This window comes from Fusarium falciforme, chromosome 9 (genome assembly GCF_026873545.1).
Source record: "Fusarium falciforme chromosome 9, complete sequence".
NCBI lineage: Eukaryota > Fungi > Ascomycota > Sordariomycetes > Hypocreales > Nectriaceae > Fusarium > Fusarium falciforme.
The window spans coordinates 30,368-39,862 of NC_070552.1; positions in this window are offsets into that span (position 1 = coordinate 30,368).

Below are 9,495 nucleotides of genomic sequence, written 5' to 3' on the forward strand. Positions count from 1 at the left end.
GATTTCCGCGTGAGGCCTGATTCTCACCTCTGAACTAATCTTACGACCCACCAAATCAACGTGGAGAAGCCACTGAGGTGCCGAGGCCAATGCGGGATTTCCACAATTGATTCTCTTTACCCGAGCCGTTGTAAATAGACAAGGGTTGATCGGTTGACGGACCGACCCTGCCACCCACCCCCTGCCCACGCGATAAACGGTACCCGTGAATCCTCCTGACTTTACTTGCTACAAACCCAAAGAGGTAGAAACGTCGGCAAACAAGGTCGGTCTTGGCCAACTTGCCGGTGCCTTCAGATATGCCAGGTAGACTCCGCTGGGCAAGGATGGCGTGATGCAACCCACAGATCATCAGGAACATTGTGGATGATAATGTCACTCCTCTCTTGAGAGAGTGCCAACCGCCAAGAGCCAAGAACACAGAGATGAGAGCCCTCCCTAACAATACAGGCGACTCAGAGTCTACAAGAACGTGGAAATAACCTCGTGGCAGTATCTAGCGAAGGTGATTCTAGGTTACGGTATTTTACAGTATTGGGTTTGAATGCCAGCATGTGTTAATGGCTATGTCGCGTGCAAATCGCCAGCTGAACTTGGCGCAGGTACCCGGCTCCGCGCTGCTGGCCACCATTATCGCCCACAGCATGACATAGGGAAGCCTCCACTTGCTTGCACATGATGATCTCTAGCCTTGTTTGGGCGACGTCCCGAGTTCGGAGCTGCCGATTCATGTTTCAGAACGAGAGCTTGTTAGTCGACATGTTGAGGAATACGAACGCACTAGATCCCAGAGGATTCGTAGATTTTCGAACTTGGGTTTCACTGCTGTGACGTGATGAAAATTGTGTCGTGCAACCCTCCACTGTGATCAACGCTCATTTAACTAAGGTATGTCAGGGAAGAGTGCTCTCATGGGCAGTTGAGGGGGGAGAAAATCACACATGAGCTCAGGCCCTGTTTTTCAACAGGGGAGTCGGACGGGGGTCGGATTAAATCACGCTTGGGGTTTTCAGGATAAACGCCTAGTTATCGGGTGCGCTTCGCTTAATCCAGCAGGCGACAAAAGTATTGACTATCCTCAGTGTATATTAGCGCAGAACGGATCAGTCTCGCTACGAGCTCCAGTGCATTACGGTGCATTACGGGCTTGCTCTTTACGGCCAAATTGACGACAACTGGACCGATTTCTGTGATTTAATTTAAAATGGCTCTAGCTTCTATCAGACCCACTCTAGTTTCAGCACCTCCCCACTCCGGGCGCACCAGCTGAGCCCCGCGGCAGGACCATCAATTTGGCCTCTTTTCAACGTGGCAATCATAGGCCGGCGCGAAACGGACAGTATGATGGTGTGGCCAACAGAGGGTTCTCCTTTGCGTTTTTTTTTTTTTTTTTTTTTTTGTAGTCGAGGACTCGTGTCGTGTCGGTGACACATTCTAAGATAAGGACCTTTCAGTGACGTAGCCTATCCAGGGTAGGATACCCTATTTCATCGAGTACCTAGATTCACGCTAGGGTTTACCTCGATGCCTCGCGATTTCAGAATGAGCTCTCTCCGCTTCCTAGGATGAGATAAGCATCAGTTCAAATGGAGTTACAGATAAAGAGACAGAGGTGCTTTGGTGGTGATGTCTGGATGCTTGAATTGTCTTTTCCTTCTTTGCCTCCATTTTTTGATCACTCATTACGTGGAACATCTAATGAGTTTACCTAGGCATCGATCAATGTTGGTTGTAGGGCCAGGGCTGAGGCCGTCGTGAAAGTCAGTGAAAATTCAAGCGTCGGCCAAAGAGCACGATGAAAACCCTTGAAAATTCCACGACGACTAATAAGCAAGTAAAAGTTAGACCAAAGGATAAAAAAAGTGGTACTAATTGGATTATTAGTAAAAAGAATGTAGTTATCTCTATTTGAGCCTTTTTTTGTTGCTTTTGTTGCGTATTTAATAGTTGATTCTCGTTTGAGGCCAAACCCGACTAAATGCTGCTTATGAAATACCGTTATACCCTTGTTGGTGGCTTTTAGCGGCGACCAATGTGATTGCGTCTGAATGCGGACGGTGACTCTACTCTTGATGACTAACCCTGAAGATAAGACGGGCGCGGTTGTGAAGTCTAGGGTTAGGAGCAAAGTCGTCTCTGAACGATTAGGGTCGGGTACGACACTGTGAAGAATGGCTCTTTTAGTTGACTATTCGATGAACTTGCGAGGACTTTCACGCCATAGCGACCCCTCTGTTTACTCGGCGTTAGAATGTAGTTTAATCGTTGATTGGAGGGTACCTGTTCCTGAAGAGACTACCCAATAGAATTGCATCTTGGGCGTTACAATATCCCTGTCAGGGTACATCATCATGTATCCCCCGACACCATCATCAGGTTGGATCTCAGACGGAAAGACATGGCGACTTATTATCATCCTCATATCCATCCTAACATCTCATCCACGGATCAATCTATCAACGTCTAGGTTATAATAAAGAACGCCATCTCCAATTGCATATAATGCTTATAACCAAATTTTCTATATCTATAAAGTGTTACGATATTACTACTATTACCTGAACGATAATATCGCCTTACTACCTTATGTCTATGTTCTTCTAGGCCTTTGCCGACTGAAGCTGTTCTAAGAGAATCGTGCTGAAATCCGTAAGAATGGTTAACCCGACCTCTGTCCGTATTTCGGATTCTATAACCGTAACCGCTTATTCTTTCCCCTGCCGAGGAAATAAACCCTGGTCGTTACTAATTACCTTATAAGCTAGTTATGCCTACTCATAAAATATAGGGGGTTTAGAGAATATGAAAAAGAAAGAAAATATAAGGCAGAAAGGTTAGCGAGAAGTAATTATGGTTTATGTCAAAAGAAATAAATAAATAAACAAACAAACTACTAAATAAGAACCGGTAGTGGCAGTAAGGTCTATGATGTACTGGGGAACTTATTCCTCTTGCATCATCACAAATAATAGCTCCCTGTGTACTCTCGGCTCAGAAAAGAAGAGATCGTATGCGCGAGCGTGTGAGATAATACCGCCTCCGAAACCTTTAATAAAACTAAGCACAATGCATTCAAGAATGTTCCCATGACCCAAACACTCATCTGGTAGACAACCCCCTATTGTCAATACCCAGCTTGCACGCTACTATTATAGGTATAATAAAATGTTACGCCAAAAGTCGAACAATACTAGACCCATATCACCACCCCCCCGTTTTCACATATCATCTTCATCCTTTAATTACGCAATAATAAGAAGTCCAATAAAGCCGAAAAGTATATTAATTTAAAGCCCTTAATCCGTAGATTAATATTTTACACACTAACCCCCTGCCTAATATACGGCCTAAAGCTAGCGCTCTATTAATTGCATTAGCTTCTCGACGAGGCCTAGATCTAATATATCCTATGCTTCCTTAATCCATGATATTATTTTTACTATATTAGCCTAATTTTTGCCTAGTCTAGTAAATTTAAGGTATAATCTTTATAATTTAGACTTTAAAGCTTTTTAAAGGTACTCTGTAGGGTTAAGATTAGGCGAGTTAGTTAGCTAATTTATAGGCCTAATCCTATAGAGAAGTAGCTAGTCTTTAGACTTCTCTAAAGTATAAATCTAAGCATTATCTTACTAGAAAAGCTTAAATTTATTAATAAAAGAAAAAAGACTTTCTAATAATACCTTATTATAGCTCTAGCTTATATAATTATTCCTCTTAGCCTTAAGATCTCTTATTATAATAATAAGAATAATCTTTTTCTTTCTAGCTATATTAGCCTATATTATAATAGACTAATAAGCTTTTTTATATTATTAAATATTAACTAAGTCCTTATAAAGCTTTTTATTAGGCCGGTAAAAGACCTAGCTATCTAGGTTATTTAAAGCGTTTTAAACTATATACTTTATTAGGGAAATATACTAACTATAGCTAGATTATAGGAGTTATAATCTTTTCTAAAGACTTTTAAAGAGGGATCTTATATACTTCTCGGTAAGGTAAATATAATATAAAATAATAAAAGTAATTAATTAATTAATAGTAATAAAGATTTAGTTAGAGAAAGAGCCTAAAAAGCCGCTTTTTTTTAATTAATTATAATAAAGATGATAATAATAAGAGATTAAATACCTCTAACTCTTTTTCTATATATAAGAAATTACCTAATAGCCTAAAATAGCTTAATACTTATTTCCCTTAACTTATAGTTCCCTATAAGGCTTTAATATTTATCTATATAGTTCCTAAAAAGCCTTATTAAACCTATCCCCTACCTTTATATATTATTTCTATTATACCTTACCTAATATTATACTAGGCTTATAGCTATTATAAATTAAGTAATTAAATATCCTTACTTTTTTATTACTTTTTTATTTTTTTATCTTAGCTTTTTTTTAATATTATAGTAAATATTTAGGGCTAAGTAATAATAATTAGAAGCTTATTTTATTATAAAGGTCTTATTATCCTATTAAGGAAGTAAATAATATAATTACTAATTAATAATTACTATATAGGCTAGCTATATATTATACTAAGTTAATTCTTTTCCCCTAGGTTAATTAATATAATCTTTATTCTTACCTTAATTATTTTTTATTTTAATATAAATCTCTTATTAGTCTTATAATCTAAGTAAATAAAATCTTCAGCGTTATAAATATAAGGTCTTTTTTTAATAATATAGGGATACCTATCTCTAGTTTAACTTTATTTATAATATATTATTATTTAATTAGATAAACCTAATAATCTTTACCTTATAGTTATATTTTTTATACCCTTAGATAAAAAAGGATTTTTATTTTATTAATACTTAGAGCTATTATTTAATAAAGGTTATAGCTGCTTTAGGATCCCTAGGGATAGATTCTTAAAAGGCTTACTTAGGGTCTAAGGCTAATCTTTTTAATTAAAAGATATAAAAGTTAAAGATTTATTATTTTACTTTTAAGCTTTAGGCCTTAAGCTAGCTAGTTTTATTACTAGCTTCTTTACTTTTAGGTTAAGCTTATTATTATTAGCTAAGATAATTATTCCTTTTTAATGAATAAAAAAATTATTTATAATCTCTATGCCTTAGTTAATATATTATTTAATTAATTATATAAAGAGATTAAGAAATATAACTCTAGAGTTAAGGATTATAAATAGCTTTAATCCCTAAGGAAATTTTATTATTTTACTTAGATTACGCTAAGGAGTTAGGATTAAATAATAGGATTATTAATTATTAATATAGCTAATATTCCTTATATCTATTAATATATATTCTTCTTAGTTAATATACAGCTAATCTTAAGGTATCTTTTATAATAATTATATATATTTCTAAGGGATAAACTGGTCGTGCTAGGTTTATATTAGTAGATAGATTAGTCGCGCTATGCTTAAATAAGGGGGTTATTATATCTAGTAATATACTTAAAAGGTATTAAGCATAACTAAGTTATATTAATAACTAAGATAGCTACTATATACGAAAGTATAATGAGTATATTCTTTATACTTAAGGCGCTTACCGGGGTAAAACCTATAATACTTACTTACTTATTGCCTTATATTATCGCGGGTAAGCGTAATATATAAGTGCTTACTTATATTATAGTAGGTCTTACTTATTTATATAATATCTTATTACGTAGTAGGTTTTGTACCTAGCTAGACTGCCTAGTCTAGTATTAAGCTATAATATAAGGTCTCCTTTTTATTAGTCTTATCCTTAAGGCTATATAAATAGCTATTATTCCCTAACCTAGTTAGTCTTATATTTTACGTTATTATTCTCCTATTAATATATATTAATATAATATCTAGTTATATTTCTAAAAAATAAAAGAAATCTAATAATTCTAAATCTATTAATTTTACTTATTATTATTATATTTCTATGGAATTTATTAAATGTATTAGTTTTATTATAATATTATATACTTATTATTAAGCCTATAGGGCTATCTATAAGATAATTAATAATAAGAAGAAATATAATTTATATACCCGCTTAGGTTATTCATATAATATAATAGGGGTCCCTTTATATTCCTATAAATACCTTCTTATAGTTATAATATAAATACTTATAATTAATTTATTTTTAGTATTAAGAATTATTTCTAAGGCAAAGTAGATTAATACTAAGGAATTTATAGCAGAGGAGCTTTTATAGGCCTACTATATATCCTTAGTATAAGTATAGAAAGAGTTAGCGGTTTATTAGTAAGAGCTAGAGGAGTTTTTAGTTTATTTATTTTAGTTACGTATATAATATTATTCTCTGATTTCAAAAAGGATAGAAATAACTTATTATAACCTTAAGTTAATAGATAATCTAGATAAGCTAGAAGTAATAGAGTCTAAGGCTATCCTAGATATATAGTCCCTGGTATATATAGATCTTATTAACTAGGGTTCCCTAAGTCTTAGGGATTTTTTCTTATTTTTTTCTAAAATTACTAATAGAAGTCCTTTAGGAGGCATTATATATTAATAAGGTATTTTAGTAATTCTTATATATTTTTAGAGTTAAGGTAGTTTTTCTATTTAATAAAATATATTATTTTACTATTAATCTTATCTATATTAAGAATAGTTTTTATAATATATTCTTTTAGTCTATTAACTTTTATTTCTAGTTTATTACTAGTTTTAACTTAGATAATATCTTATATTAATTTAAGTAAGGAAATATAAAAGATTAGGTAGAGCTTAACCTTTAATAATAAATCTAATTTATAGTTATATTTTGAAATTTTTTATTTAATTTTATATAATCTAATATATTTATAATTAAGTCTTTTATTTTATTATTTTATTTTAATATTTTTTATTATAAGGTATATTATATCTCTCTCTAAGAAGATTAATCCCTTAATTTGTTTTTATTAGTATAGTTTATTATTTTATTTCTAATAAATTTAAGTTCTATTTATATTTCTTTATATAAGTTTTTTAGCTAATTATTAATAAAGATTACTTTAAGATTAATAATAATATCTTATATCTAATAGTATATATTTAATATAAATCTAAAATTAGTATAAGCTAATATAATCTTTATGCTTTTATTTATAGCTATATTATAGGCTAGCTATATAGCTAATAGCTTCTTAACCTAGTTAGTTTATTTATAATTAATATAGTATTAAAGATATTATTTTAATATTTAATTGATATATTTAGTTTATTTATTTATTTCCTTATAGTATATTATAAAGAGTTTATAATTAATTCTTAGGTATCTTATAAGGCTTTATTAGAATTTTAAAGTAGATAATAATCCTTAATTTATAATAATTTTAAGTAATATATTATATATTTTAGTAATATAAAAGTAAAAAAAGTAAATAAATTCTTTTATTATTATTAATTCTCTATAAGATATAAAATAAGAAAATTTTATACGTTTATTTATAATAATAAGAATATTATTATAAAAGTTTCTAATAATTAGTTCTTCTAATAGAGGTAGTTTTATAATATAATCTATAGTAATTAAGTCCTATAGTTATTATATAACTAGGAGTAGTTATAGCTTATTATAAGGTTTATAGTATTTTATCTTAGTTTTTATATAGAGGTTATATTATTTAATAACTATTGCGATAATTTTCTTTATATTAAGAAAAGTAAATATTATCTTAACTTATTTTAGGGTTTTATTAATTCCTTAATATTTATATAATAGGTAGCTATATATTTCGCATATAAGGCTATATTATAATCTATCTAGGACTTATTACTTATTTATTTTTTTATTATCTAAGAGTTATTTATTATATTTTTAGATTTACTTTAAAAATAAATTACCTTATTTTATAATATAAGTTATATTAATAATTTAATAAGGTATTCTTATAACCCTATCTTATTTATTAGTAATAAGTTTAATATTAGGGTTATAATTTATATAGTTTTATATCTATTATTTAATTTTTTATTTAAACTAATTATCATTATAGATATAGTTTATTTATTTAAATATTAATTAATAGCTTTTATTATAGGGGAATAAGTTATAGTAATATTAAAAGATTAGTTTAAATATTTTATTAGGGATAATAATTCCTCTATAAAATATAAGAAGTTTATTTTCCCTTTAGTTATATCCTTATATATAGTCTATAAAATTAATAATTTATTTTCTATAGCTTCTAATAAGCTAAAGGTGCTCTAGTAAGGGTATTAGCCTATTAACTTACTTATTGCTAATAGTCTTCCCTTAATATCCCCTATATTAATATATTTTTTTATATTTTACTTTTAAGGTTATAATTATTATAATATTATTAAATAGCTTTAATTATTACTTTTAGGTTATTATCATATATAACTTAATAATTGTAATAATTAAAGATAGTTTAAAGTACTTTGTTAGAGATAGAGATCTTTTTTTTATATATTTAGACTTTATTACTTTATTATTAATATCCTTATATATACTTAATAAAGTCTATAATTAGTTATTTATATTTTTTAATAAATATAAGGTATTCTAATAGGGGTATTAGCTTTTATATTTGCTTAATAAACTTCTATTTAAGGTACGTTTTTAGTATAAAATATAGAAATTATTTCTTAGCTTTAATCTTTTTAATATCTAAGTTAGGTTATTAGTTAGTAATATTTACTTTATTATTTTTTATTCTTTTAATATAAATAATAATATAATTAAATTCTAAAAGGTATTTAATATATTATAGTTATTATCTATTAAGTTCTTAGGTTTTTATAAAATAAGTAATATTCATATAATTTATATATACCTTAATTTAGTATTTATTTCTAAGGAGGTAATATTAAAACTCCTTAAAAGTATTAATAATTATAAGGAATTTTTTATTGTAAATAAAGTAATTAAGCTTTACTCTATATAGCTTATAGGAGTAAAATATAATAAGATATAAAACTCTTTTATTATCTTATTATTTAATCTAGGCGCTTAATATAAAATCTAAGGTATTTATTTTAAGCTCTATTAATTAGGATAGATTAAATATCTTAAGTCCTAGCTCGCTTAAGATAAATTCCTTAATTTAATTAAAAGCTTTTTTAGCCTTAGCTCTAAATAAAAAGGTTTTATTTTTTTTTATAAGTTTAATTAATAATACTATAATTTTCCTAAATTATTTAAGGAATTTATAATAATAATTAATAAAACTAAGAAAGGCTTATATTTCCTTAATATTAATTAGTTCTTTTTAATCCTTAATTACTAAGACCTTCTTAGGGTCTATATATATCTTATTATAAGAGATAATATATCTAAGGAGTTTTATTTTTAAGGCATAGAATTTATTTTTCTTAGGTTTTATTAGTAACTTAGTATCTTATAGTATTTATAATACCTTATAGATATATTCTATATATTTTTCTTTTATCTCAGAGAAAATAAAGATATTATCTAAGTAATATATAATAAATATATCTAGATATTCTTATAATATATTATTAATTATTTATTAGAATATACTAGGTATATTTATAAGT